This window comes from Giraffa tippelskirchi, chromosome 7 (genome assembly GCF_054371585.1).
Source record: "Giraffa tippelskirchi isolate mGirTip1 chromosome 7, T2T-mGirTip1v1.2.pri, whole genome shotgun sequence".
Lineage (NCBI taxonomy): Eukaryota > Metazoa > Chordata > Mammalia > Artiodactyla > Giraffidae > Giraffa > Giraffa tippelskirchi.
In genome coordinates, this window is record NC_137281.1 from 103,477,621 (window position 1) to 103,495,226 (window position 17,606).

At 37.9% G+C, this 17,606-nt stretch overlaps 1 protein-coding gene and 1 pseudogene across 3 annotated transcripts in view; both read left to right on the forward strand.

Moving 5' to 3' along the window:
• LOC145514141 (uncharacterized) overlaps positions 1 to 17,606 on the forward strand; it is a 959,076-nt gene that overhangs the window by 111,653 nt on the left and 829,817 nt on the right. The gene's annotated exons all lie outside the window — the stretch shown is intronic.
• LOC145514140 (securin pseudogene) lies at positions 10,870 to 11,569 on the forward strand (annotated as a pseudogene).

Consider the following 17,606-nt stretch of genomic DNA (forward strand, 5'->3'; position numbering starts at 1 on the left):
AAGTGAATGTGAAGTTGCTCAGTCGTGTACAACTCCCTGTGACCCCATGAACATAGCCCATCAGGCTCCTCTGTCCATGGAATTTTCCAGGCAAGAGTACTGGAGTGGGTTGCCATTTCCTTCTCCAAGAGGGGAGATATATAGTCCAGTGATTAAAGCACTATGAGCTGTATTATTTTGGGTATTACTTCCGATTTCAGTTCTTCACTAGTGAACCTGACAAAATTATTTACCTTGCTTTCTATATCTGTGAAATATGTATTATAAAAATAATGCTTTCAAATATTGCTAAAGGCTTTCTTTTCATTGAACAAATATGGTTGCGAGGCTAGCTTTCCCTGGTTCTATTTCCATGTATGGATACACTAGTTGTAATAAGATATATGTCAAATACCTGCCTACATGGAACCTGGGTTTCATTTGGGGAAAACAAATTAAGAACAAAGCAAGTAGAATATATAGATTCTTAGGCAGTGAGAAGTGTTTTGGTATAAATAAGACAGTGAAGAATGGGAGTGCTGAGTGAGATTACATTTGGAAATGATGTGGTCTGGAGACTTGACCAATAGGAAGGTATCCAAGAATAGATTTAAAGGAGATGTAGGAGTTGAAGTAAGTAGCTGTGCATTTATCTGGGGGAAGAACATTCTAGGCAGGGGAAATAGCCATTGCAAAGGCAGGCATGGTCTTGGAGTTTTTTTTTTTGTTTTTTTTTTAACATAATCCTTACAAATACTACTTTTATTTTTTTTTTTTTAAGATGTCTCAATTTTTTTTTTTTTATAAATTTATTTATTTTACAATATTGTAATAGTTTTTGCCATACATTGACATGAATCAGCCATGGGTTTACATGTGTTCCCCTTCCTGGACCCCCCACCCACCTCCCTCCCCATCCCATCCCTCTGGGTCATCCCATTGCCCCAGCCCTGAGCATTTGTCTCATGCATCGACCATGGAATGGTGTTCTGTTTCACATACGATAATATACATGTTTCAATGCTATTCTCCCAGAACGTCCCACCCTCACCTTCTCCCTCAGAGTCCATAAAATTGTTCCATGCATCTGTGTCTCTTATTCTGTCTCGCATATAGGGTTATCGTTACCATCTTTCAAATTCCATATATATGCATTAGTATACTGTATTGTTGTTTTTCTTTCTGGCTTACTTCACTCTGTATAATGGGCTCCAGTTTCATCCATCTCAGTAGAACCGATTCAAATGTATTTTTTTTAATGGCTGAGTAATATTCCATTGTGAATATGTACCACAGCTTCCTTATCCATTCGTCTGCTGATGGACATCTAGGTTGCTTCCATGTCCTGGCTATTGTAAACAGTGCTGCGATGAACATTGGGGTACACGTGGTCTTGGAGTTTTGAGAAAAAGGCAGAGAGAACATTGTGGCTGGACTGCTTAGCAAAAGATAGATATATTTTAAAATAGAGCCAGATAGATAGCAAGAAAATAAGCATGTTTTGGGGAACCTTGTACACTACTGAAAAACTTTACTTCTACTTCACATGCCATGGAAACTTGCTGGAAGTTTTTAGCAGTGACAAGATCTGATTTAGGTTTGGGATAAGATGTCTCTAGCTGTGTTTTGAGAATAAACTATATGTGGAAGGAAAGGAGAAGCAGGGATGTCATTTAGGATGCTATTAAGATAATCCAAGTAAAAGATGGACCAGACTGGTAATAGTGGAGGTATTGGCATTTGATTCTGAAGGTAGTGTAAAGATAGCCTTCCTATTGAAAGTTTGGAGATATATATGTATAAAAGAAAAATTACAGGAGTAAAAGTTGACTCCAAGCTATTTTACCTGAATAGTTGGAAAGATGAAGTTGCCATTTACCAAGATACTGACAGTTATGGAAGAAGCAGTACTTTTGGAAAGAAGACCATGGTTTCTACTGTGTACACATTAAGTCTGAGATGTATATTAAATTGAAATGAGATGTTGAAATAAAAATTTGATGCACGTGTGCTCATTCTAGAGGAGATGTCCTAAATATAAATAAATGTGACCAATATATACCTAATGATATTTTTCTTCATTTACTCTCCTATCAATATGCTCTTCAATCCTTCCTTCATTTCCTTGTTTCCATCTGGATTATTTTCTTCCTGCCTTCCTGCAGAACTCACTTTAGCGTGTTTATGTTTGTTTGTTTTTAAGTACAAGTTTTCTGGCAAAAAAAAAATATTCTTTTACCTTCTATTGGTCTGAAAACATATTTATCTTACCTGTAGTTTGGAAGATTGTTTTTATTGATCATGGGCTTTTTAGACTGGCTGTTATTTTCTTTCTGCATTGTAAAGTGCCATTCCATTATCCTTTGCCTATCATAATTTCTATTGAGAAAATTTCTTTCTTATTGCTGCTCCTTTGAAGATAAGATACCCATCTTTTTCTTGATGCTTTAACATTTTCCATTTAGCTTTTGGTTTTTAGCAGTTTTGCTATGATACATGATAGAGTAGTTTTCTTTATCTTTTGAGATTTTCAGAGCTTATTGAATCTGTGGCTTGATGTTGTTCATGATTTTGGGAATATTTTCAGACATTTTCTCTTCATATAATTCTTTTAATTTACTCTCTTCCACCTCTCCATACATGTACATACATATAGAGTGTTTACCATGTCCTTCAAGTCTCTTATGACTTTTTCTATATTTTTCATGCTTTTTCTCTTTACTGCAGTTTCAATATTTTCTATTCATCTGACTTCTGGTTTTCTAAATCACTACTCTGGTGTATTTAATTTGCTACTTGCTAAGCTGCTAATACCAAATATATTAATTTTAGCTATGGCATTCACTTGACTTGTTATAAATTGTAACTGTTTGGTGAAATTGGATACTTAATGAAACTAGTTTGTATATATCAAGGCAGTTCAGTTCAGTTCAGTCCCTCAATCATGTCTGCCTCTTTGCGACCCCATGAATCGCAGCACTCCAGGCCTTCCTGTCCATCACTAACTCCCTGAGTCCACCCAAACCCATGTCCACCGAGTCGGTGATGCCATCCACCCATCTCATCTTCTGTCGTCCCCTTCTCCTCCTGCCCTCAATCTTTCCCAGCATCAGGGTCTTTTCCAATGAGTCAACTCTTCTCATGAGGTGGCCAAAGTATTGCAGTTTCAGCTTCAACATCAGGCCTTCCAATGAACACCCAGGACTTATCTCCTTTAGGATAGACTGGTTAGATCTTCTTGCAGTCCAAGGGACTCTCAAGAGTCTTCTCCAACACCACAGTTCAAAAGCATCAATTCTTCAGCGCTCAGCTTTCTTTATAGTCCAACTCTCACATCCATACATGACCACTGGAAAAACCATAGCCTTGACTAGACGGACCTTTGTTGGCAAAGTAATGTCTCTGCTTTTTAATATGCTATCTAGGTTGGTCATAACTTTCCTTTTAAGGAGTAAGTGTCTTTTAATTTCATGGCTGTCGTCACCATCTGCAAGGATTTTGGAGCCCAGAAAAATAAAGTTAGCCACTGTTTCCACTGTTTCCCCATCTATCTGCCATGAAGTGATGGGACCGGATGCCGTGATCTTAGTTTTCTGAATGTTGAGCTTTAAGCCAACTTTTTCACTCTCCTCTTTCACTTTCATCAAGAGGCTCTTTAATATCAAGGCAGAATGGGTGTCAAAAATGAGAGATAAATCAAGCATAAGGTTACTGCCAGGTAACTGGGTCACACAAATCCTCTCACCACTGCCTATGGAGGTTTAGATGTCTAGGGAGAGTTAGTGTTATTCTGAGTAGAAGTTCTAGACTTCTCTAGATTTTTGAAGAGAAAGGAATTATATAATAAAAGTAAAGCTTTTAGGACTGTACTTATTGCATGATTAAATGCTTGATGAATGTTATTAGTACTAATATTACTGGACCTTGCTGATACAAGCTCTGTGCTTTCACCTCCATGTTCTCTGTATCACTATAGCCTATGAATTTTGTGCCTGGGTGCAGAGTTAGAACTACTTACCTGCAGCTTCTGCTTTCAGCCAAGATAGACTGACTGGAATGAGACTTGTATTGATCCATTTGGGTTGCTATAACAAAATACCACAAACTGAAGGGTGTAAACAACAGAAACCTGTTTCCTCATGCTTCTGGAGACCAGAAGTTCAAGATCAAGGGACCAGCAGATTTGGTTTCTGGCGAGGTAGTTCTTTCTGGCTTGTAAATGGTTACCATCTTCTTTTGTGTCTCATCTGGTATCTCCTCTGTGCTCCTGTGGGGTGAAGAAAGAGGAAGAGAGAAAGCACTTTGATGTCTCTTCTTATAAGGACACTAGTCCTATTGGCTCAAGGCCCCACTCTCAGGACCTCATTCAAACTTAACTATATCCTTAGAGACCCCAGGTCCTAATATAGCCACATTAAGGGTTAGGACCTTGACATGTGAATTTGAAGGGATATTCTTCCTACAATGCAGGAGACAATCGAACCCACTTTAATCCCTGGGTTGGAAAGATCCCCTGGGGTAGGAAATGGCAAACTACTCCAGTATTCTTGCCTAGAAAATCCCATGGACAGAAGAGCCTGGCAGGCTATAGTCCATGGGATTGCAAAGAGTCACACATGACTGAGCAACATTTACACTTTCACTTTTCATTCTATAACACTAGCTGAAACAATTTTAAAAACAATATAAATATATGAAACAATGATCTCAAGGCTTTGAAAATAGGCAACAAAGAACAATGGTCTCTCAGAGTAGGAAACCAAATGAGGTGAACCCTACAATTACTCCAGTTTACTGCGTGTGGTAGATATCAGATGTTGGAACAGAGAAAGAAAGCAAGATGGAGCCTGATAAATCTCCTTAAGTACAAACGATAGAACTGGATATCTGTGAAGGCCAATTAGAATTTCTTTCAAAGTACTATAAAGAAGAGAAAGGAATAGAGAGAAAACTCCAGAGATTCAAATACCCCATAAATATTTAGTTGAGCACTGCTCAGGAACCGCATAGGAAGAAACTATCCAGATGTGGAAAAGAATTGGCAGAAAGAATTCGATGGATAGTCCCCAGAGCTCACACATGGCTAGAAATAGTACATTTTCCATCAGTGAAAGTGGAGAACTTCATAATTCATGGGGCATGTTGTAGCATACTCAGTAGTGAGAGGAAAAAAAAAATAGGACCTTGAATAAATGCTATTATATTAGCATCCAAAAAAGTTTAAAAGCAAGCCCCCAAAGATTACAGTGTTTCCAACTATCTACATCCCAGAATAAAGCTCAAAAATATTTATAGAAATACAAAAATGTTCAGCATCTAACAAAGCAAAATTTAAAATGTATTATTGTTGCTGCTGTTCAGTCTCTAAGTCATATCTGACAGTCTACATGGACTGTAGCCTGCCAGGCTCCTCTGTCCTCCACTATCTCCCAGAGTTTGCTCAAATTCAAGTCTATTGTAATGTCTAGGATCCAATAAAAAGTTCCAGCCATGCAAAAACCAAAGGAATGATAACCTTCAAGTGAAGAAAATCTGTCAACTGACTTTAATAATGATGATAACACTAGTAGAAAAGGTCTTTGAAAGAGTATGACTGTGTTTTATATATTCAGGAAGTTTGAGGAATGATTAAAAATGTTAAGTAGAGAAATGGAAGGTTTAAAGAGGAGAACTACAATGGATGAGATAAAACATACACTGGATATGATTGATGGCATATTAGACATTGTGGAAAAATGTAAAGTTGAAAACAGTGATAAAACTTATCTAAAACAAGAAGGAAAAAATGACTTAGAAAGAGAGCAGCACATCAGAGAGCTATGGGACAAACTGGAAGCAGTTTTTCAGGATGAGCATCTGTGAGATGGTGCTTCAAGGAAGGGAGCTGGTTTGGAGCTTATTAAGTTGAAAGCAATCACAAAAGGCCATTAGCCTATGTTAGGCTTGCCAAGATTGCTGTTGGTGCAGATGAATTAGAGGCAACAATCACGAGTTCACATTCATGCTGTTTTTCTGTTGGGTTCATTGGTAATTCTGTGTGTGTTTTTTCTCCTTCTTGGCTAAGAACTTCCAGTTTCTCATGCTGCTGCTGCTGCTGCTAAGTCGCTTCAGTCGTGTCCGACTCTGTGTGACCCCATAGATGGCCGCCCACCAGGCTCCTCTGTCCCTGGGATTCTCCAGGCAAGAATTCTGCAGTGGGCTGCCATTTCCTTCTCCAATGCATGCATGCGTGCTAAGTCACTTCAGTCGTATCTGACTCTGTGTGACCGCATAGACGGCAGCCCACCAGGCTCCTCTGTCCACAGGATTCTCCAAGCAAGAACACTGGAGTGGGTTGCCATTTCCCTCCCCCTCCAGTTTCTCATACCCTCTGCATTTCACTTTCTGCAAATCCTCATTTTCATCATGCTAAAGAGTTTTCATAACAATATAAAGCCATTAACACAGTGCTTGGCACATGCTTAAATATTTGATGAATGCCATTTAATTTCTTTAGTGCAATCCTCCTGGAAAATAAAGAAAAACCTCAAGTAGTTACCTATGTTGTACAGCAATACAACAATTTATAACACATGATTTGAACTAGTGTTTTACTAATCCAAGGGTAAACATTTGTTTGGCAGCCTTCTCCTAGAGTTAAACCAGGAGTAGTCATAGCCAATAAAGTTGTTTAAAGTTTCACAGGGGCATTTGGATTTCACATGCAATGGGGCACTCTGGTTGAGACTGTACCCTATTATTTTTTATACAAAAGGTAGGAAAAATAATAATTTAAAAGTTGTATTTTCACTTGTCTTTTGAGGTAGAGATTTCAGTTTATATTGGGAGCAGGGTCCTTCATTTTAGGCAAATCACCTTAATGGACTTTGGATTTAGCCAGTGTCTAGGAAAACTGTTAACAAGGAATTATACCAGAGGTAATATATACTGTAGGTGTACATGTACTGGAGTTGTATGTTTAAGGAAGTTTGTTATATTTGTTTGTGGAGTGCAGTTAGAAAATGGGAGAAATACATTTTTGTGTGTGCTTGAATGGAGAGAGTTTATTTCCTTAGTGAGGACATGAGTGGTTTTACTGTTGATTTTTATTCATGGGTGGCTTTTGTTGTTCAGTTTTACTTTTGAGAGTTGCTTGCAGGTTATGAGTAATTGAGAGGAGACAGAAGAACTTACTTTATGAGAATATTCTTGGAATTTTGGATTCACATACTGTGGTTTGAGGCACATATTAACAATTATAGCTCAGAGTTGAAAATGTAGTCATGTTTTTTTTGCCTATACTCACAACCCAGCCTATTCTTGTATCACAGAGAGTGGGACATTTTTGCAGTATCAGGAGAAACATCCCTGATGAGGATATTACTTATTTCTTAAGAAACTCCATTGGCAGGTGAAATAGGACATTCCTTTGGGATGATTTAAGGGGCAATGACAATGCACAGGGGGAGCTGGGGCAGCAGCAGAGGAAGACCCTGAGTTGCAACTACAGAGAACTCACTACATTATGAGAACAAAGGACACTCTCTTTTTAGATTCAAAGTAAGTAACAAGACAGCATTCTGCTTTGCTTGGTTTGAGATGCAGCATTATGAGGGAGAAACACAAACATCTGCAATATGGAAACATAACTTTATATTTATTCATATGTTGGTGAGGCCTCAACATTGGATCTACTCATGATTTGCAATTCATAGTAGAGAAGAACTAGGATCAACCAACACATTCATATTCTTGATATCTGTGATCACTAGATAACCTTATAAATAAAGAATTATCCTTGACAGTATAAACTATTCAGTTCAGTTGCTCATTTATGTCTGACCTCATGGATTGCAGCATGAACAGGCTTCCCTGTTCATCACCAACTCCTGGAGCTTGCTCAAACTCATCAATTGACTTTTGTTAAAGGCATTTATGTTTGTTTGTTTGTTTTAAATTTATTGAAGTATAATTGATTTACACTGTTGTGTAAGGCACTTATGTTTTGATATGACCAGGGAGGGAACACAGCCCTGCCCATCAAAAGAAAACTGGATTAAAGATTTACTGAGCATGGCCCTGCCCATTAAAACAAGACCCATTTTCCCACATAGTCAGTCTCTCCCATCAGGAAGCTTCTGTAAGCCTCTTAAACTTATCCATCAGAGGGCAGACAGAATGAAATCACAGAAAACTAACCAAAGGGTCACATGGACCATAGCCTTTTCTAACTCAATGAAACTATGAGCTATGCCACGTAGGGCCATCCAAGATGGACAGGTCACGGTGGAGAGGTTTAACAAAACATGGTCCACTGGAGAAGGGAATAGCAAACTGCTTTAGTATTCTCTTCAGAACCCCATGAACAGTATGAAAAAGCAAAAAGATAGGACACTGAAAGATGAACTCCCCAGGTTAGTAGGGGCCCAATATGCTACTGGAGAAAAGTGGAGAAATAACTCCAGAAAGAATGAAGAGATGGAGCCAAAGCAAAACAACACCCAGTTATGGATATGACTGGTGATGGACGTAAAGTCTGATGCTATAAAGAACAATACTGCATAGGAACCTGTAATGTTAGGCCCATGAAACAGGCAAATTGGAAGTGGTAAAACAGGAGATGGTAAGGGTGAACATCAACATTTTAGGAATCAGTGAACTAAAAAGGACTGGAATGGGTGAATTTAACTCAGATGACAATTATATCTATTACTGTGGACAAGAATCCCTTAGAAGAAATGGAGTAGCCCTCAGTCAGCAAGAGTCTGAAATGCAGTACTTGGATGTAATCTCAAAAACGACAGAATCATCTCTGTTCATTTCCAAGGCAAACCATTCATATCACAGTAACCCAAGTCTATGCCCCAACCAGTAATGCTGAAGAAGCTGAAGTTGAACGGTTCTATGAAGACCTACAATACCTTCTAGTAACACACAAAAAAGATGTCCTTTTCGTTATAGGGGACTGGAATGCAAAAGTAGGAAGTGAAGATATACCTGGAGTAACAGGCAAATTTGGCCTTGGAGTACAAAACAGAACAGAGCAAAGGTTAACAGTTTTGCCAAGAGAACGCACTGGTCATAGCAAACACCCTCTTCCAACAACACAAGAGAAGACTCTACACGTGGACATCACCAGATGGTCAACACCGAAATCAGATTGATTATATTCTTTGCAGCCAAAGAGGGAGAAGCTCTATACAGCAGAAACAAGACCGGGAGCTGACTGTGGCTCAGATCATGAACTCCTTATTGCCAAATTCAGACTTAAATTGAAGAAAGTAAGGAAAACCACTAGTCCATTCAGGTATGACCTAGATCAAATCCCTTATGAGTATACAGTAGAAGTGACAAATAGATTTAAGGGACTAGACCTGATAGAGTCCCTGATGAACTATAGATGGAGGCTCATGACATTGTTTGGGAAGTGGTTATCAAGACCATCCCCAAGAAAAAGAAATACAAAACATCCAAATGGCTGTCTGAGGAGGCCTTAAAATAGCTGAGAAAAGAGGAGAAGATAAAGACAAAGAAGAAAAGGAAAGATATACCCATTTGAATGCAGAGTTCCAAAGAATAGCAAGGAGACATAAGCAACCTTCCTCAGTGATCAATGCAAAGAAATAAAGGACAACAATAGAGGGTAAACACTAGAGATCTCTTCAAGAAGATTAGAGATACCATGGGAACATTTCATGCAATGATGGGCACAATAAAGGAAAGAAATGATATGGACCTAACAGAAGCAGAAGATATTAAGAAGAGGTGATAAGAATACACAGAAGAACTATATAGAAAAGATCTTCATGACCCAGATAACCACGATGGTGTGATCACTCACCTAGAGCCAGACATCCTGAAATGTGAAGTCAAGAGGGCCTTTGGAATCATCACTACGAACAAAGCTAGTGGAGGTGATGGAATTCCAGTTGCACTATTTCAAATCCTAAAAGATGATGCTGTGAAAGTGCTGCACTCAATATGCAAGCAAATGTGGAAAACTCAGCAGTGGCCACAGGACCAGAAAAGGTCAGTCTTCATTCCAATCCCAAAGAAAGGCAATGCCAAAGAATGCTCAAACTACCGCACTGTTGCACTCATCTCACATGCTCAAAATTCTCCAAGCCAGGCTTCAACAGTACATGCACCAAGAACTTCCAGATGTTCAAGCTGGATTTGGAAAAGGCAGAGGAACCAGAGATCAAATTACCATCTGTTGGATCATCAAAAAAGCAAGAGAGTTCCAGAAAAACATCTCCTTCTGCTTTATTGACTATGCCAAAGCCTTTGACTGTGGATCACAACAAACTGTCAAAAATTCTTAAAGGGATGGGAGTACCAGAGCAACTTACCTGCCTTCTGAGAATTCTGTGTACAGGTCAAGAAGCAACAGTTAGAACTGGACATGAAACAACAGGTTGGTTCCAAATTGGGAATGAAGTACGTCAAGGCTCTATATTGTCACCCTGCTTATTTAAGTTATATGCAGAATACATCATGCAAAATGCTGTCTTGGATGAAGCACAAGCTGGAATCAAGATTTCCGGGAGAAATATCAATAACCTCAGATATGCAGATGACACCACCCTTATGGAAGAAAGTGAAGAACTAAAGAGCCTCTTGATGAAAGTGAAAGAGGAGAGTGAAAAACTTGATTTAAAACTCAACATTCAGAAAACTAAGATCATGGCATCTGGTCCCATCACTTCATGGCCAACAGTTGGGGAAACAGTGGAAACAGTGAGAGACTTTATTTTTGGGGGGGGCTCCCAAATCACTGCAGATGGTGACTGCAGCCGTGAAATTAAAAGATGCTTACTCCTTGGAGGAAAGTTATGACCAACCTAGACAGAATATTAAAAAGCAGAGACAGACGAGTCTTGGGAGTTTGGCTGTTACTCCAAACCTGATCGAGAATGGCTACTCTGATCTATGTTGATAAGGAAAATGGAGAACCAGGCACCCATGTGGCTCCTAAGGACGGGCTGAAGCTGGGGTCTGTGCCTTCAGTCAAAGCTTTAGATGGGAGATCTCAGGTTTCAACACCACGTGTTGGCAAAATGTTTGATGCTCCACCAGCTTTACCAAAAACTGCCAGAAAGGCTTTGGGAACTGTCAACAGAGCTACAGAAAAGTCAGTTAAGACGAATGGACCACTCAAACAGAAACAGACAACTTTCTCTACCAAAAAGATAACTGAGAAGACTGTTAAAGCAAAAAGTTCTGTTCCTGCCTCAGATGACACCTATCCAGAAATAGAAAAATTCTTTCCTTTCAATCCATTAGATTTTGAGAGTTTTGACCTGCCTGAGGAGCACCAGATCGCACACCTCCCCTTGAATGGAGTGCCTCTCATGATCCTTGATGAGGAGCGGGAGCTTGAGCAGCTGTTACACATGGGCCCCCCTTCGCCTCTGAAGATGCCTCCTCCACTGTGGGAGTCTAATCTGTTGCAGTCTCCCTCAAGCATTCTATCGACTCTGGATGTTGAATTGCCACCTGTTTGCTATGACTTAGATATTTAAATTTCTTAGCACTTTATAGTTTGGGTATGTATTAATAGTTGGTATTAATAAAGCAATTCTTTATTTAAAAAAATAAAAAATAAAAAGCAGAGACATTACTTTGCTAACAAAGGTCCATCTAGTCAAAGCTATGGTTTTTCCAGTAGCCATGTATGGATGTGAGAGTTGGACTATAAAGAAAGTTGAGCACCGAAAAACTGGTGCTTTTGAACTGTTGTGTTGGAGAAGACTCTTGAAAGTCCCTTGAACAGCAAGGAGATCCAACCAGTTCATCCTAAAGGAAATCAGTCCTGAATATTCATTGGAAGGACTGATGCTGAAGCTGAAACTCCAATACTTTGGCCACCTGATGCGAAGAACTGGCTCATTTGTAAAGACTCTAATGCTGGGAAAGATTGAAGGTGGAAGAAGGGGACAACAGAGGATGAGATGGTTGGATGACATCACTGATTCAGTGGACATGAGTTTGAGTAAACTTCGGGAGTTGGTGATGGATAGGGAAGCCTGGTGTGTGCAGTCCATGGGGTCACAAAGAGTCGGACACGACTGAGCGGTTGAACTGACTAAAATGGTCATGAACTACTGGTTTGAATTAAATAATGATACAGGAAATATACCCTTTAGTAGTTCTGTAAAAGGCACCTATATACATACCTACAGTTGATAAACACTGGACAGATATCACATATATAACTTTCAATAATATTATAGCCCACTTTTTTATTTATATAGCACAGAGAACCTATTGAGGCAAACATGATGAAAGTGAAAAATTTCTGAAAGGATTTATAAAAGTTAAGCTTTAAACAAATTGTTTCATATTATGGAAAATAAGTTTGTGGTAGAGGAATGCTACATGATTATGGCAATATCTATATAAGAAATTGAGAAAATTAGGATAGTGGTAGTAATATTATGATAATTAAGCATCACAGTGGATGTTACATTTCAAGCAAGATATCAGACCATCTGACAACACTATGAAGGTATGCAAAATAATCCTTGATCTTATGACAACTGGAACAGGAAGCAAAGTAGACTACGTTAGAACAGCTTTGTTTGTTTTTGTCTATCATCTCAGATTCTAAGAAAAGTTTACTCCACAGTTAAAACTAAAATATTCATTTATTAAAGGAAAACAAAAGGTGTTTTGTTTTCACAGCCATGGCATAGAATATGAACACATTCCTACCTTTGTGAGGATAACAGGCAGAGATTGGGATATAAACTAGAATGAAAAAGACAGCTTAATAAGTGCTCAAATAGGGGAGAGTTCAGAGAGGAAACCTGGCCCAGAAGAAAGGTAGGAAGGTACCAGTGAAATTTTCCAGTGAGAAACATAAATACTGAGACCTGAGGTAACCAGAGTTAAATTTCCAGACATAGTAAAGGGCATAGGAGGAGATCCAGATGTCAAAGAGCATGAAGATATTCAGAAATTAGGTGAACAAAACCAAACAAGCGATGAAATTGTCTTATAGGCTTGTGTGTAGAAGGGTGAAGGCTTCCAATAGATGAGTCTGAAAAGAAAACTGGTTCAGAATGGTCTTATCTGCTTTGACATCTGTATTCTCTTACCTTTTACTTATTTTGCTTGTTCTGGAATTTATGTGATGAACTTTGTGATATAATCATCTGTTTCTTATTATTTATCTTAAACTTTTCAAAAATCTATCTTTTGGGAGATTTTCAAGCTTTTATCACCTCTATCTGGTAATGAATGTTATCATTTTTTAATTTCTGTTTTATTTAATTCTCTAAGTGCTTATTTTTCATTAAATATGCTGTAAATTTCTATGCTTTTTGTTTTAATTTTTTTTTCTAAGTAACATATAAATGTTACAGTTTCCACTGTTTCCCCATCTATTTGCCCTGAAGAGTTGGGACTGGATGCCATGATCTTAGTTTTCTGAATATTGAGTTTTAAGCCAACTTTTTCACTCCCCTCTTTCACTTTCATCAAGAGGCTCTTTAGTTCTTCTTCACTTTCTGCCATAAGGGTGTTTTCACCTGCATAGCTGAGGTTATTGATATTTCTCCCAGCAATCTTGATTCCAGCTTGTGCTTCATCCAGCACAGCATTTTGCATGATGTATTCTGCATATAAGTTAAATAAGCAGGGTGGCAATATGCAGCCTTGACATACTTCTTTCCCAATTTGACTGGTCTGTTGTTCCATGTCCAGTTCTAACTGTTGCTTCCTGACCTGTGTACAGACTTCTCAAGAGGCAGGTCAGGTGGTTTGGTATTCCCATCTCTTGAAGAATTTTCCAGTTTGTTGTGATCCACACAGTCAAAGGCTTTGGCATAGTCAATAAAGCAGAAGTAGATGTTTTTTCTGGAACTCTCTTGATTTCTTGATGATCCAACGGATGTTGGCAATTTGATCTCTGGTTCCTCAGCCTTTTCCAAATCCAGCTTGAACATCTGGAATTTCTTGGTGCTCATACTGTTGAAGCCTGGCTTGGAGAAATTTGAGCATTACTTTTCTAGCGTGTGAGGTAAGTGCAATTGTGTGGTAATTTGAGCATTCTTTGGCATAGCCTTCCTTTGGGATAGGAATGAAGACTGACCTTTTCCATCCTATGGGCACTGCTGAGTTCTCCATATTTGCTGGCATATTGAGTGTAACACTTTCACAGCATCATCTTTTAGGATTTGAAATAGCTCAACAGAAATTCCATCCCCTCCACTAGCTTTGTTCATAGTGATGCTATAGCAATACATAAAAAACTCAGGAGTGTGCCTGGCACACTAGACTTATGATCATACTAATTTAAATAAGATATCACAGTTTCTGATATATGGTAATGACTCAATGATTTTTAATTTTGATGGCTTACTTGCTTATTTTTTAAATTATTTGTATTTTGTTACATTGGCATTATCTGATCAAGTCATTATCTGATCAAGTAAAATATTTTTAAGTTCTGTATCTATGTGTTTGTTTTTGTTTAGTTTGTTAATTTCTTTTTAAAATTTGCTTGTTTAATTTTTATATTCCATAGAAGAGTGAAATCATATAGTATTTCTTTTTCTGACTTCTTTCACTTAGCACAGTACTTCTCAAGTTCCTTCCATGTTGTTGCAAATGGGAAGATTTAATCATTTTATGGCCGATTAGTATTCTATTATATGTATGTATGTCCATCCTAAAGGAAATCAGTCCTGAATATTCACTAGAAGGACTGATGCTGAAGCTGAAACTCCAAAACTTTGGCCACCTGATGCAAAGAACTGACTCATTTGAAAAGACCCTGATGCTGGGAAAGATTGAAGGCAGGAGGAGAAGGGAACAACAGAGAATGAGATAGTTGGATGACATCACCAACTCAATGGACATGAGTTTGAGTAAACTCTAGGAGTTGGCAATGGACAGGGAGGCCTGGCATGTTGCAGTCCATGGGATTGCAAAGAGTCGGACATGACTGAGCAACTGAACTGAACTGAACTCATGTGTATACATATGTGTGTGTGTGTGTGTCTGTGTATAATAGCATCTGTTAATGGACACAGGTTGTTTCCATATCTTGGCTACTGTAAATAATGCAACGATGAAGATACGGATGCATATAACTTTCTGAATTATTGTGTTTCATATTCTTTGGATAAATACCCAGAAGTGAGACAGCTGGACCAGCTGGTAGTTCTACTCTTTATTTTTGGAAGAGTTTCCAATGTTTTTCCGAAGTCACCGTACCAATTTACATTCCCACCAATAGTGTATGAAGGTTCCCTTTTCTCCACATCCTTGCCAATGCTTGTTATTTCCTGCCATTTGGATAATAGCCATTCTAACAGGTGTGAAGTGTTACTCTGGTTTTGATTTATGTTTTCCCAACAATTAATGATTTTGAACATTTTTTATGTGTACCTGTTGGCTATCCGTATGTCTTCTATTGGAAAACTGTCTATTCAACTCCTCTGCCCATTTTTTTTTTTTTATTGGACTGTTTGTTTTTCTGCTGTTGAATGGTATGTGTTTGTAACATATTTTGAATACTAACCACTTAGTCGATATATCATTTGCAAATATGTTCTCTCATTCAGAAGGGTGTCTTTTAGTTTTGTTGATGATTTCCTCTGCTGTGCAGAAGCTTTTTATTTTGTTGTAGTCCCATATCACATCCTGGGCTGTGCTGTGCTCAGTTGCTCAGTCATGTTGGATGCTTTGAGATCCCATGGATGCTAGCTCAGTAGGCTCCTCTGTCCATGGAATTTGCCAGGCAGGAATAATGGAGTGGGTTGCCATTTCCTTCTCCGTGGGATCTCCCCAACCCAGGGACTGAATCTGCAACTCTGGCATCTCCTGCACTGGCAGGCAGATTCTTTACCACTGCACTGCCTGGAAAGCCATAAAACATCCTGTTATTTTATTAATTCAGGAATGTTTATATTCATTGAGTACTGGAACAAATTATTCTTCAGATATGCCCACATCTTTCAAATATAATTTTGAAAGTTTGCTTCCAGATTTGAGTTATGAGTTGCATAGCTGATACCAATCTATGCATGGTGCTTCTATCAACACTAATCAAAACATCTTTCAATTAGGCTTGATCTGTAAGTGACCACAACTCAATGTTAATATATACTAAATTGAGTGTAGCTGTCTTTTATTCTTTTTACTCATATGGCTGGGAAGTAATGGATGTTCCCTCTTCCCTTTGGATATATATATATATAGCATATGCTCTTTCAATTATTTGTGAAGTTCTAATTTGATCAAAAGGAAATAACATTGTAATTTCCTAACGAGGTAAAGCAAAAGAACATTTTAAAAACAGATTCCTAAATATATTACTTAAATAGCTTCTTCGATGGGAGTCCTCATCCATACATTGTTTTCTGTTTTTATTTTTCATATTTTTGTTTCTTAGGACTTGGCATATTTGTAAATATTTTGTTAATTGTTTGTAGCCTACATATACTGCTTCACTGATCATGTTTTATTGGTTATTGGCTAAATATTCTATTCTATTAATCAATATTGCATAACAATCATAGCCTTTTATTATTGTAGATTTATGACATTTTTACAGTACTGAAGGATTTATGAGTGTTAGTGATTTAGGAAAGTAGACTGGTTGAGCATAACTATATAACTCCCTTCAGGCCTACTCAGACACTAAAATGTATAACTTTTTGGGGGATAAGTATATCTTTCTTGTTTGTTCAGTTATTTGGTGGCATATTTGCCTGTGTCCAGAACAGTGCTCACACAGAGTAGATGCTCAGTAAATATTTGCTGAGTGAATGAATTAATCTTCTTACAAACAGAAGTCTTAGATACCCTTGAAACATCATTTTGTAATAGATTTAGTCAATATACGGGGATGGAAGTAGTTCACTTTGAGATAGTGCAGCTCAATATTTTACAAATTTTGTCATATAAGAATTTCAATTATAATCTCTTTATATTAAATCTATTCCTTAAAATAATGTTTAAGGCTGACATTTCTATAATAGCCTGCATGGAGCTCTTATTACAAGAAGTAGGAATATCTTTTAAAAAAATCTTTAAAACAAAAACTTTATTGATTCTTTATCCTCATTCATATAATGTCTCCTCCCTTCCCTTTAGAGAGAAAGACATTCTAGAGAGTTATGAACAAATGCCTTCTTAAGAACCCCTATCTGCATAATCATTTCAACTCATTATATTCTCTATTAAAGCTTTATTCTTCCATTGAGGAATACCAAGTTGAAAAACTTGCCATGTTACTAAATCCAATGTGTACTTTTGATCCTGTCTTATTCAATAACTGAAGAACATTTGACATATTTAGTTCACTCTTTTTGTGCATGAAATACTTTTCTCTCTGTAATACCCTTCAGTCTAATTTTCTTCTTAGCTCTCAACTGCTTCTTCTCAATCTCTTCCCTTTTCCAACCCCATGTGACCTCTGCATGGAGTATGTCAAGTCTTATTTGTGAATCCTCTTTTCTACTTTAACTCTCTTTCTCTAGATATTATAATCCATTCCCAAGTCTGTATGTAGTAATGACATGCTAACTACTTCACCTTAATCTCTTCAGCTTTGGTGTCTCCCTCAAACTGTAGACCTTATGTACAATTGCCTCCTTGAACTCTCAGATCTTTCAAAAGCATTTTAAACTTAA